The sequence below is a fragment of the Pundamilia nyererei genome, unplaced genomic scaffold (genome assembly GCF_000239375.1).
Source record: "Pundamilia nyererei isolate P.nyererei 1_Seehausen unplaced genomic scaffold, PunNye1.0 scaffold00191, whole genome shotgun sequence".
Classification (NCBI taxonomy): Eukaryota; Metazoa; Chordata; class Actinopteri; order Cichliformes; family Cichlidae; genus Pundamilia; species Pundamilia nyererei.
In genome coordinates this window covers 2,275-12,816 of record NW_005187592.1, presented here as the reverse complement: position 1 = coordinate 12,816, position 10,542 = coordinate 2,275, and the positions used below count along the sequence as shown (strand labels likewise).

Here is a 10,542-nt window from a genome sequence, read left to right as displayed (position 1 = left end):
GCTGCCTCCGGAGTCCCACAGGCTAACCAAGCTCACTGGACCTACAGAGTGATCATTTAGGAATGTTCAGTGACACCTAAATGTGTTACCGGACCAATGTGATTGAAATAGTGATTGAAATTAGTGCTGGAGGCACAAGATCAAGTTTCCATACAACTCAGAGAGAAACTATTTAAACTGACATCCCATTTTGTAATCAGGTCTTGTGATAAGCCCTGAGATTAGGGTCCTACTAAAATCATTCTTTCTTAAATGGGAGGTGATCCAGCGTTAACAAAGACGGTGGAAGCTGTGCTAGGGCTGTCTCGAGACAGTCGAGGATTTTCAATGCGAAGATCTCTAATTGGTATAAAAACCTGGCTTGTCGGCAAAATAACGCAAAAATACACTCTCTAGTTTTTACCTTAGCTCTCAGTGCTTCAACAGCAGATTTGATAAAGAAAACAAGGGGAAAAGGTGCTACATGACAGTATAGAAAAAAAAACAACTTTGACTCAGGTCTAAATAAAAACCCAAACAAATCAGATTTTAGCTACAAGGACTAAAGTTTACATCACTACTCTCTCTCTTACTCTTTTTCCCTTGTCCAGTTTTCTCTTGCTTGCTCTCATCTGCTGCTCCCCCCCTCCCACTAGTGAGTGGGACTCTGGTTACAGTATGGATGGGAAGCTTGAAACAGACATGTCAAGCTTCCCAAGGGCAGATGTTTCGAAACACTGAGCCACACCGGGGTTTTGAACCACACTGCTCAGAAGTTTGGTTTAAAACAACCAGGTGGCCTGACCCTGACTACACAAGACTTTAGTGCCCGAGTTTCAACAAGTGGCATAGCTGCTGCTTCTCATCATTGCCGGGCAAAAGGTTTCCTATTTTTTTTAATAACCAGACTACTGTAATTACTGAAATAATGTTTTTGATACTATCACTTCTATTTATTACAGAGAGAAAGTGAGAGACAGAGACTAATGACTGAGAACCATTAACTCATATTAGCGTAGAGAGAGTGGCACACTGAGCTCTCTAATAATTAAAATATCTCAATAAAAACGGCATCTGCTTGTGGACGCACTGGTAAGACTTGCTTGTAAAAAGCTCACCAATCTGATCACCTGAGTTTATTCCAAATAATCATTGCACTAACAGACAAATGCTTATCATCCTTGTTCTAAGCAAAGATTTTGGGACAACCAGCAGAGCCTGAATATTATGAATATATCATGAATAATATGTGATAAGATCTGATGCCAGAGCATGATGATGGGTTACAAAAATCTAGCCTAGAGGAAATCTAACATGTATATCACCATCTTTAATGTCTTTTGGATAGACCGTGCTAATGTAACTGAGTCTTCTACACTGCATAAAACAAGACTGATTCCGGATCAGGCGATTGTCAAAAGTGAAGTGGGGATGTTTAGAAAATTGGTTCATCTTCAGGGTCAAAGCACTCAGAAGTGTTGAATATGGGTTAGCTGCAATAGGGCCAGTAATAATGACCCCCGGTTTGATCTTTATTTAGCTACAAGATGTTTTGTGTTTGTGTTTTGTGTGTGATTTAATATTATGGATGTGGTCATTCAATGTGCTGAGCTCATGACTGTCACTCAGTTAAAATAGTTGAAGGAGAAAATGGGAGGGGTCCAAGTACAGACCCCGTAGAACTTAACCACAGCATCAGTCAGCATCAGGGCAAACCAGCAGATCATTGATAACTCTGAGGAGTGCTCTCAATGTGTTTTTGTTCATTTGTTTTTGCTTTTCCCATTGTGTCAGTTCATATTTAAAAAGCAATAAAAGCTACAGTGGGTAGCATAACATGTTTGATTTAATGCTAAGCTAAAGTGATGCTACACACTTGTAGCATTTTTTTTGCATGATAGTTTTGGATCCAGATGTTTGATGTCTGAAATTCCACCTCTAATTAAAATAAATAGTCTGTCAAAAAGTGGCTTAAAACCAGTTGAAAATGACGGTGACACCTGTGCTTTTGTGTCCTTTGAGACATTGTCTCCTACAGAGATCAATTTTAGAAACCAAGAAACATAAAAATCATTTAAATGAGACACCAACAACGTTCCCTCTAATGTTTCACGTGTCTGAGCGAACACACAAACTCCCCGAGCGTCCCTTGGACACTGTGAGCGACAGCAGACGTGCACTGTGGTCACGTCTGCATCGAATCATCCAAGTTACATGTTTATTAAAATAATCAAATTATAGCATTTATGTTAGACTACTTTTAATTAACTGCTTTAGCCCACTTACAATAAAAAATTAAAATAAAATCTTGTTCATGACCTGTAGTATGTTAACACTATTGGAAGGAAAAATAACTTGAACTCCAATTTTGAAAACACAACTTTCTTCTTTTTTCTTCTTTTTTATAAAGCTCTGACTTGTATTATGAGTCTGTGGTCTGGGAGAGAGTCCTGTGACTCTGGTCATTATATACTGTATTTTGCAGACAATGTTGGGCACTTAATTATACAGTTACTTCTTCAAAAAAGCAAAAGTTTTTTGCAGCTGTTTACCTAAAAATGCAGCCAAGGAGTTTTTTAAATAAACATTTCAAACTATTTACAGAACAATCAGCTGTTCTGCATCAAATCTGATGCCACACAAATTATTTGTGCCACTCCAAAAAATAATTTCTGTCCACTATGAGATGAAGGAGAACAACAGCCTGATACCTGCAGGCCTGACAGCAGCAGATGTGTCACTCCTGTAACTCCTGTAACATTCAGCAGTCGCCTCATTGTTCTGACACACACAACACTACTGACTACACTACACACTAACTACACACTAACTACACAAGACAACACCACCAACTTTATATGCCAAACATGCTAAATGTCACAAATCTCTCACATCTCAAACACGCCGTCACTCCTAAAACTTCCCCCTTCCTAAACATCTAAATGCCATGTTGCCATTTCATTTTTTGATTGGTCGACATGGTACATTTTTCGACCAATAGGAAAGGGTGGAAAGTTTTTTTTGGTGTTGTTTTTGCTCACAGGTGGAGAGTGCTTTGGAGGTTTTCCTTATAAAACGCTGTTTTTACCGTTTCTTCCTGCAGTAAATATAAACAACGACAGTATTCAGGAAGAAAACCAAACATTGCAGATATTTTATCATAACTCTGGTTTTACGCGGTCGATCAACACAATTTAAAAACTGGTATAAAGTCCACACTTTGTCCGTCAGTTGTTCCGTCTGTCCTGCTCACATCTCCAATGCTCCACGTTGTCATTAACGTGGCTTCACTCCACATCAGCCGCTTTGCTCGCTAAAACACCGGCACATAAGGACGCTGTCAGAGCCTGTCAACAACATTGATTAGCTGCGTATATACGAATGTGAATCGCATTATTGGCTGGACTCATCGTTCTAATCCCATACTGGAGCAGACAGTCACTGACTAACACTGCAAAACAGAATTGTTTAATTTTACTTTCAATTCAGGTTAGATTTTTTTTCGTGCGCAACACAGATTTCTGTGCACAGAGACTGTGCCAGCAATGCACCAAACTGACATCAAAAAGTTCATATTACTAACAGATCACCTCTCTGCAGCAGACAGTTTGTATCCCTTAAAAAGAGTGAAGCGTCCAGCAGACCAGTCACTCTGTAAGGACACAAAGCTGGGGGAAGGTCCAGGCGGGTTCCTGTGAACAATGATGGAGCAGTGATGTGAGTGCTGAGCTGTGACATGGAGAAGAGTCATGGACAGTTAGAGATGGTCATCTCACCTCTGAGCTTTGGTCTGGCTCTCATGTTCCCCACACAGAGTGCTTTTAGAGGGAGGGACTCCCTCCTCTCTGTCCTCACACTGATCCATGCTGCTCCATACCGCAACCTAACCTGTAGAATGTTTGAATAACACAAAGGTAATTTACCTCAGTTTGTTCTGTGGGACATTTCACAATAAAAACAAAATCATAACATCACATCAAATACAGATCCAATATCTGATTCAACAATGATCATATATAAATTACATGTAAGAAGTCTATTAAAGTCTATAAAACTTGTCCTCTCCTTCACTCTCTTCTAATATGCCCACCTACATGCTTATGTAGGGTTAAACCTGTGGTTGCATTCCATTGTGCATTTAGTTGCAATTTCAGCAATCTGTATTACAAATAACAGAGGGCTTTTGTTTTGTTGTTTGGGGTTTTTTTGGGCTTTTCTTTTGGGGGGGGAATATCTTATTTGTTGGGAGTAATATATATGTAACCACTTTGTTTTTTCTTTTGAAGTTTAAAATAGATCAGTGCTAAAACCATGACAATATGAAACAAATTTAATGTTTATTAATGGATTCCACAAGACTTAAAATTTTTTACATATCACTAGAACCCCATGTAATAACCTCCACGTTTTACAAAAACCTGCCTATTAATGCAGTATTTCAACAAAAGTTTTATCAACTTTAACCTTTATTTTGAACTTAAACCTGTCTTTAGTTGGATTTGTGATTATTTTCAAGTTTCAGCATTTTTAAATGATCAGCATCCAAAATCGCATCATCATATTCACTTCTGTTTACGCAGGCATTTTAACATCCACAAAATTTGTACATCAAGTTTGTTTTTTAAACTTCTGCATGGTTTTGTTCAGTTTTGTTCCTGGTACTTTTAAAGGTCTTTCTTATTGTCAGTGCTGCAAATGTGGATTTCATTCATCGCACTTGTTTTGACTTCTGAGTGTAGAGTCTATAAAAAAATTTTTTTAAAGCTTTTTTCCCCCTCCAGCTTCTCTGTTATTTTCATCAGTAGGCCACGCTCGGACAAATCAACCTAATATGAAGTTAATTAAATAATAAAATGACTATGAATTATTGACATTTTAGTCCCTGTTGTTTTTAAACCTGTATTACTGCGCTATAAATGAATCATATATCATACTGTTTTGTTATAAACTCAGTGATTCCAGCAGGTTCTCTGGGTTATTTCCATTAATGTAGACTCAATTTAGACAGACAGCTATTACAATTGTTTAGGTATTCCACTTTCTGTACTCCAGATTTGTCAATTTCTGTGTTTATCAAAATCTTTAACCAAACTAAAGATATCTGTGAAATGGACGGTATATTCAGTCATGTAAATATATCTGCATTTACTCCAGGTGACATTACTCCAGTTGTTTTGATGGTGGCTCCTAATATTTAACCTACTTTTTCACATAAGAGCTGAGTAACTTAAATTTAGTTTCTTTTTTGATTCAGGTTTACTTGAGTGCACATGTATTTTTAGTTTAGTCAGTGAAGAAACTTTATGTAATTCAAAGTTCAAATAATCTTTATTTTATTCCAATTCATCTGTTAATCCCCCCCCCTCTTTAAATCAGTTTGCTTCTTATTGCTCCTCTGTTACTTCTACAAACAGTATCTGCTGCTTAGGGCCACCACTTCCTCCACGTGCCGCTGCGGAGATTCAGAAAAGGAATCTGAACCTGAAAAACAGATTTTCTATGTGTTTTATTGGAAATCTTTTTTTATTATATTTTCTCCCCTGACCTGTAGATCTGTACTGTATTAGAGTTCATAGCGGGAACAAAGATCCCAGCATGATTTCTCTGTTTGGGAAATCTTCCAGTTTTTCCTTGAACCTGGTTAGTGAACTGAGTCAGTGCTAGACTGTATAAATGCTGTTTCACTGGATGCTACCACATAAAACACATTTAGCAGCTTACCATTCACTAAGGCTACATTCACACTGCAGGTCTTGATGCTCAATTCCAATTTTTTGATCAAATCCGAATTTTTGTCTGCTCGTTCACACTACAAATAAAATGTGACAGCAAACGCGCTCTAGTGTGAACCCTCAAAACGGTCCGCATGTGCAAAAGCAGACGTCACACATAACACACTCTGTTTAGACCCAGAGCAAACAGTATTGTTTGACTGATGGACCTTAATATAAAGACTTGTTTCGGACTTTACGTTTCCCAGTTTTTGCTTTAAGTTATAAAGTTATTTTGTTATTTACATATGGCCTAATGATTATCCTTATTGCTGTTTTAGAGGAGCGCTGCTTCAAAGGATAGCTGCAGATTTCTGTCAGAATCTGCAGATTATGCAGTACAAATAAAATGTTCACGTTTCTCCAACACTGTCTTCCCAACTGTTTCACTGGATGGACAGGAAGCGTTCACGATGTCTTCTCCGGCGCTGATAATTGGAGTCTGTCTCGTGTCGGTGACGTAAAAGACGGATTTAATGCGACATGACCATCAAACAGCAGTCGCTTTCTAAAACATCGGATATGTATCGGATTCAGTACCACATACGAAAGTGACCCAGATCGGATTTGAAAATATCGTATTTGTACCGTTCACACTGTCACACCATGATCAGATATGGGTCGCATAGGGTCAAAAAAGTCGTATTTGATGCGCTTTCGCCTGCAGTGTGAACGTAGCCTAATATGGAGAACACCAGATCTGCAGCAGGATTTGGATATGTGTCGTTTTATCTTGATGGCATGTGAACAAGGTATTTTTTGTTTTATTGTTTGTTTGTTTTAAATCAGCTAACTTGTGGAAAAACTAGAAAGAAAAACTTCTAAAGATCCTCAAACACAGTCCGATCAGAAGAAGTGGGTCCTGAGCATTAAAGTCAGCATTAGCTCTCTGCTCTGTCTTACATCATTTTCATGAAAAGATATTTTAATGATGTTTGGTGTTTTCAGCCAAGGAAACCATGTCCATGAAAATTTATAGCACCAAAATAGAAAAACTAGTAGCTGCATGCAGCATAGTTTCAGTTTTCATAACACCTGATCTCAGTGATGCACCAATGGCAGCAACACTTATTTAACAGAGCTGTATAAAGGCTAAGAGACATCAGTGGTTTGATTTAGATCATACAATTGATTTATTTTATGTCATGACATAAAATAAATTTGTTTTATGTCAAGTAAATTAAAATATCTCACTTCCTGTTCTGTTTTATCAACTCCATCAGTTTCTGTGATGCCTCAGTGATTAGCCATCAACAGAAGAATGTTTAACTTCCTCATGATTAAGTGCGTCACACTATGTGAGTGCCTGTGTTCGAACATTAAACATGTTATTACATGTAACTTTACTGTGTGCTGTTTCTTCTGTTTTTGAATCAAGTCTTCTGTTTTTCATGAATAAATGAGTCCTTGTTAAAGATGTTAACGGAAAGCATCAGCAGTCAGGAACAGATGGCTTCGAGGCATCTGCTGACCAGGAGCACCACAAGGTCTTAGACAGACTCAGACCTGATCTTCTGGACACAACCGTCTGATTCTTGTTAAAAAAGTTCAGATCTTTCTATCTGAACATTTCCCACAGAAGTAAGAATTAAGATTCATACAAGAAATGGAATTCACAAAGGACCAAACAACTAATAAATTTTGTCCCTTGAAGAGTTCATTTGTGTTTAATTTGAAACAGATCAAACACTAGTATCAGGGTTGCCTTCTGCACTTTATATCTTACACATCTTCAGTTATGGAGTGAGAGGTTTAAATGCGTTTGAGGCTGTAAGACTTTGCTCTTACATTAAAGTCACGATTTACTGAGAATTCATCACAACAAGCAGAACCATAACATGCATCAGTTCAACTATTTAACTCATCTAAATGTACCATTAAGTGACTAGATAAATGTATTTAATACAAGAGTAACCTGGGTTCATTGGCAAAGGTTTGTAGCCAAATTCAGGACAACAAACTTAAATACAATCAAGTGACTCTTCATTCCGACTGAAAATACTTCAAAAAGGACAAAGTTCAAAGTGTTCAACAAAAAATTCCAAAGACTTCAATACAATGGCAACACACAGACACAAGAGACCACACTGTGACCAACCAATAGTGATTAAAATCTTCAAACACTACAAAAAAAGAAGGCAGACTCAGCTCCCTGATTAAAACACAAGTACAAAATGAACACAAAACCCTCAGAGTGTGACAGCAGCAATCAATGTGTTCATCACAATAGAAAGACACAGAAAAGCGGAAGAGTCCAAATATATTTTTAAACTTGTGTATTTTAAACTTGCAAAGTCCATATGCAGATATTATCAGCACACACAGCATCTAAAACATGAATTTTATGTCTGATTGACTTTGCAGTGACCCTGAACTAAATTGAGCTGCTTTGTTTTGTGTTCTTTCAACGTCACTTCAGTAAAACCTGAATGCCAACTTCTTAACAACAAACTGATTTTATCTCTTTGTCCTCGTTTAAAGGGAAAAACAATGTTACATGACAATACTGATTAGTGTCAGTTGGGTCTAAAGTTACATACAGAACCATTTAAACTGTTGATCACAGTAACAAATGTTTAAGTGCAGAGTAACTGACTGATAATCAGCATGGATTCCAATCCATCAATAATCTATAAACATGTGGATTTGTCTTCAAACACAAGTGATCCAAAGTGTGTCCTGAAATAAAAGCTGAACATCTGGTCCAAACATCACAGAGCAGAAACAAACAGTGAAACTGTTAAAGGAAGAAACAAAGCAAACTTACAGTTTCTTCAAACACACACACCAACAACAAGCTCCACTCCACAGCTGGACACCAAACACAAAAACCCAGGTGAGCTGCTTCCTGGAAGGAGGCGGGACTCCACCTGAAGTAGGACAGGTATCAGGGGCAGGAGTCAGATTTTCATATTAAGAGCATGCTATTCTCTAGTTAATTTAAGATTCGGCTCATTCCTTCTCATTGCCATTTCAAGGTACTAACACTTATTTCATGTGGGAAAGCGCCCCTTAACCGCTTCAAAGTTTATACGTCACAGTTCTTTAATACGTAGGCTCAACTGTCAACAACATTGAGTCCAGATGTGTGGACAGCTTTCGTGCTTCCTCAAACCTTTGTTCAAGTTCAATACAGTGGTCCCTCATTATAATGTGGTTGTACAAAAAGCAGTTGGCAGAACTGACGAACAGAGCCACATCTGCCGAGTAAATATATCAGCATACAGCTGCCAAATAGCCAATGAGCGGGGAGGCAACCCATCCTCTTCGCCAATCAGAAGACACAATTCTACCTCATCATTACAGGCACACTTCGACGCAGAGAGTTCAGTCAGAGAGAGTCAGCAGAGGTGTGCGTCCATGAGACTGTAAGTTTCTCTGTTTTATCCTGTTTGTTCTTTGCTGCGGCCATTATCCTCCTTTGTTTTAATCCTAAACACTTTGTTTACCAAATGTTACTGTCATTTACTGAGAAGCAGCCTCTGCCATGCGGTCATTATGGGACCGTCACTAATTTCTCATGTTGGCACTTGTGTAAAGTGCCTAGTTAGGATTTATGTAAATAGTAAAATTAGCATTTTTTGATACTCCCTTATTTTGGGGGAATGTCCAGCAGTCTCAGCTCCTATCAGATGTACATCACCTTATCAGTACAGACAACTTCCTGTGAATGAACAGGTCAGGAAAATTAACATGAATGTTGAGTATGGCCCTGGAGCATGGGTAAAGAGGCAGATCATTCCTGAATATGCAGAGCCATAGACCTTTCAGCGCCAACAACCAGAAAGCTTCCAGGAGATGACTGAGGACCCGCCTGGAGGAAATATGGTCAGCACAGACCTCTACCGAGTACGGCGACAGCAATGGCCTGCATTTGTATAGCGCTTTTCTAGTCCATAGGACCCCAAAGCGCTTCACACTACATTCAGTCATTCACCCATTCACACACACATTCACACACTGGCGATGGCAGCTACATTGTAGCCACAGCTGCCCTGGGGCGCACTGACAGAGGCGAGGCTGCCGGACAGAGGCGCCACCGGGCCCTCTGACCACCACCAGTTGGCAAACATGGGGTTAGTATCTTGCCCAAGGATATTTGGCATGCAGCCTGGGATCGAACCACCGACCTTCTGATTAGTGGCTGACCTGCTAACATCATCGATCATGGTAACTTTCTGGAACTGATTGTGTTATTAGGCAAGTATGACATGTGCCTTGGAGAACATTTGAATAACTGCATTGAAAAAAGTAAGAAGTTGCATCAGACCAGTGGATCAAGAGGTAGAGGATCTCTCATCACCCTACTCTCCAAAACAACTGTCAACTCAGTGATTGATGCACTTGGCCATCTCCTTCAAGAGAGCTTTGCCAGTGATGTCCAGAAAGCTGGGATGTTTTCTGTTCAGCTAAACACAACCCAAGACATCACAGGTTATGATCAGTGTTCAGTAATCATCAGGTATGTTACTGAGGCTGTGCAGGAGAGGCTTGTCTCCATAGTGAGGTGCAAAGCATCCACGGGGCAGTACTTTGTAAACTTGCTTTCCGGACTTTTAGAGCATCTGAATCTAGACAAGGCCATGTGCACTGGGAATGCAACAGATGGTGCTTCAAATATGCAGGGCCAGTACAAAGTACACTCATGACTGCTCAGTCTCCAACTCATGTGCATGTGTGGTGCTATGCACACATACTTAATCTTGTGATTGCTGACACAACACAAAGTGTCATTGAAAGTGGATCACTCTTTAATTTACTTAATGACATAGCTGTGTTCATCAAGGAGTCC

The 10,542-nt window shown here is 39.1% G+C and overlaps 1 protein-coding gene across 1 annotated transcript in view; it reads right to left on the bottom strand.

Annotated features, from left to right (window-relative positions):
• Nucleotides 1-3,612, bottom strand: part of LOC102208558 (protein NLRC3-like) — an 83,367-nt gene extending 79,755 nt beyond the window's left edge. Inside the window, exon 1 of the mRNA XM_013914372.1 lies at nucleotides 3,570-3,612. The gene's annotated coding sequence lies outside the window, so the exon portion shown is untranslated. The remainder of the gene's footprint in view (nucleotides 1-3,569) is intronic.
• Between the last annotated feature and the right edge of the window lie 6,930 nt (nucleotides 3,613-10,542).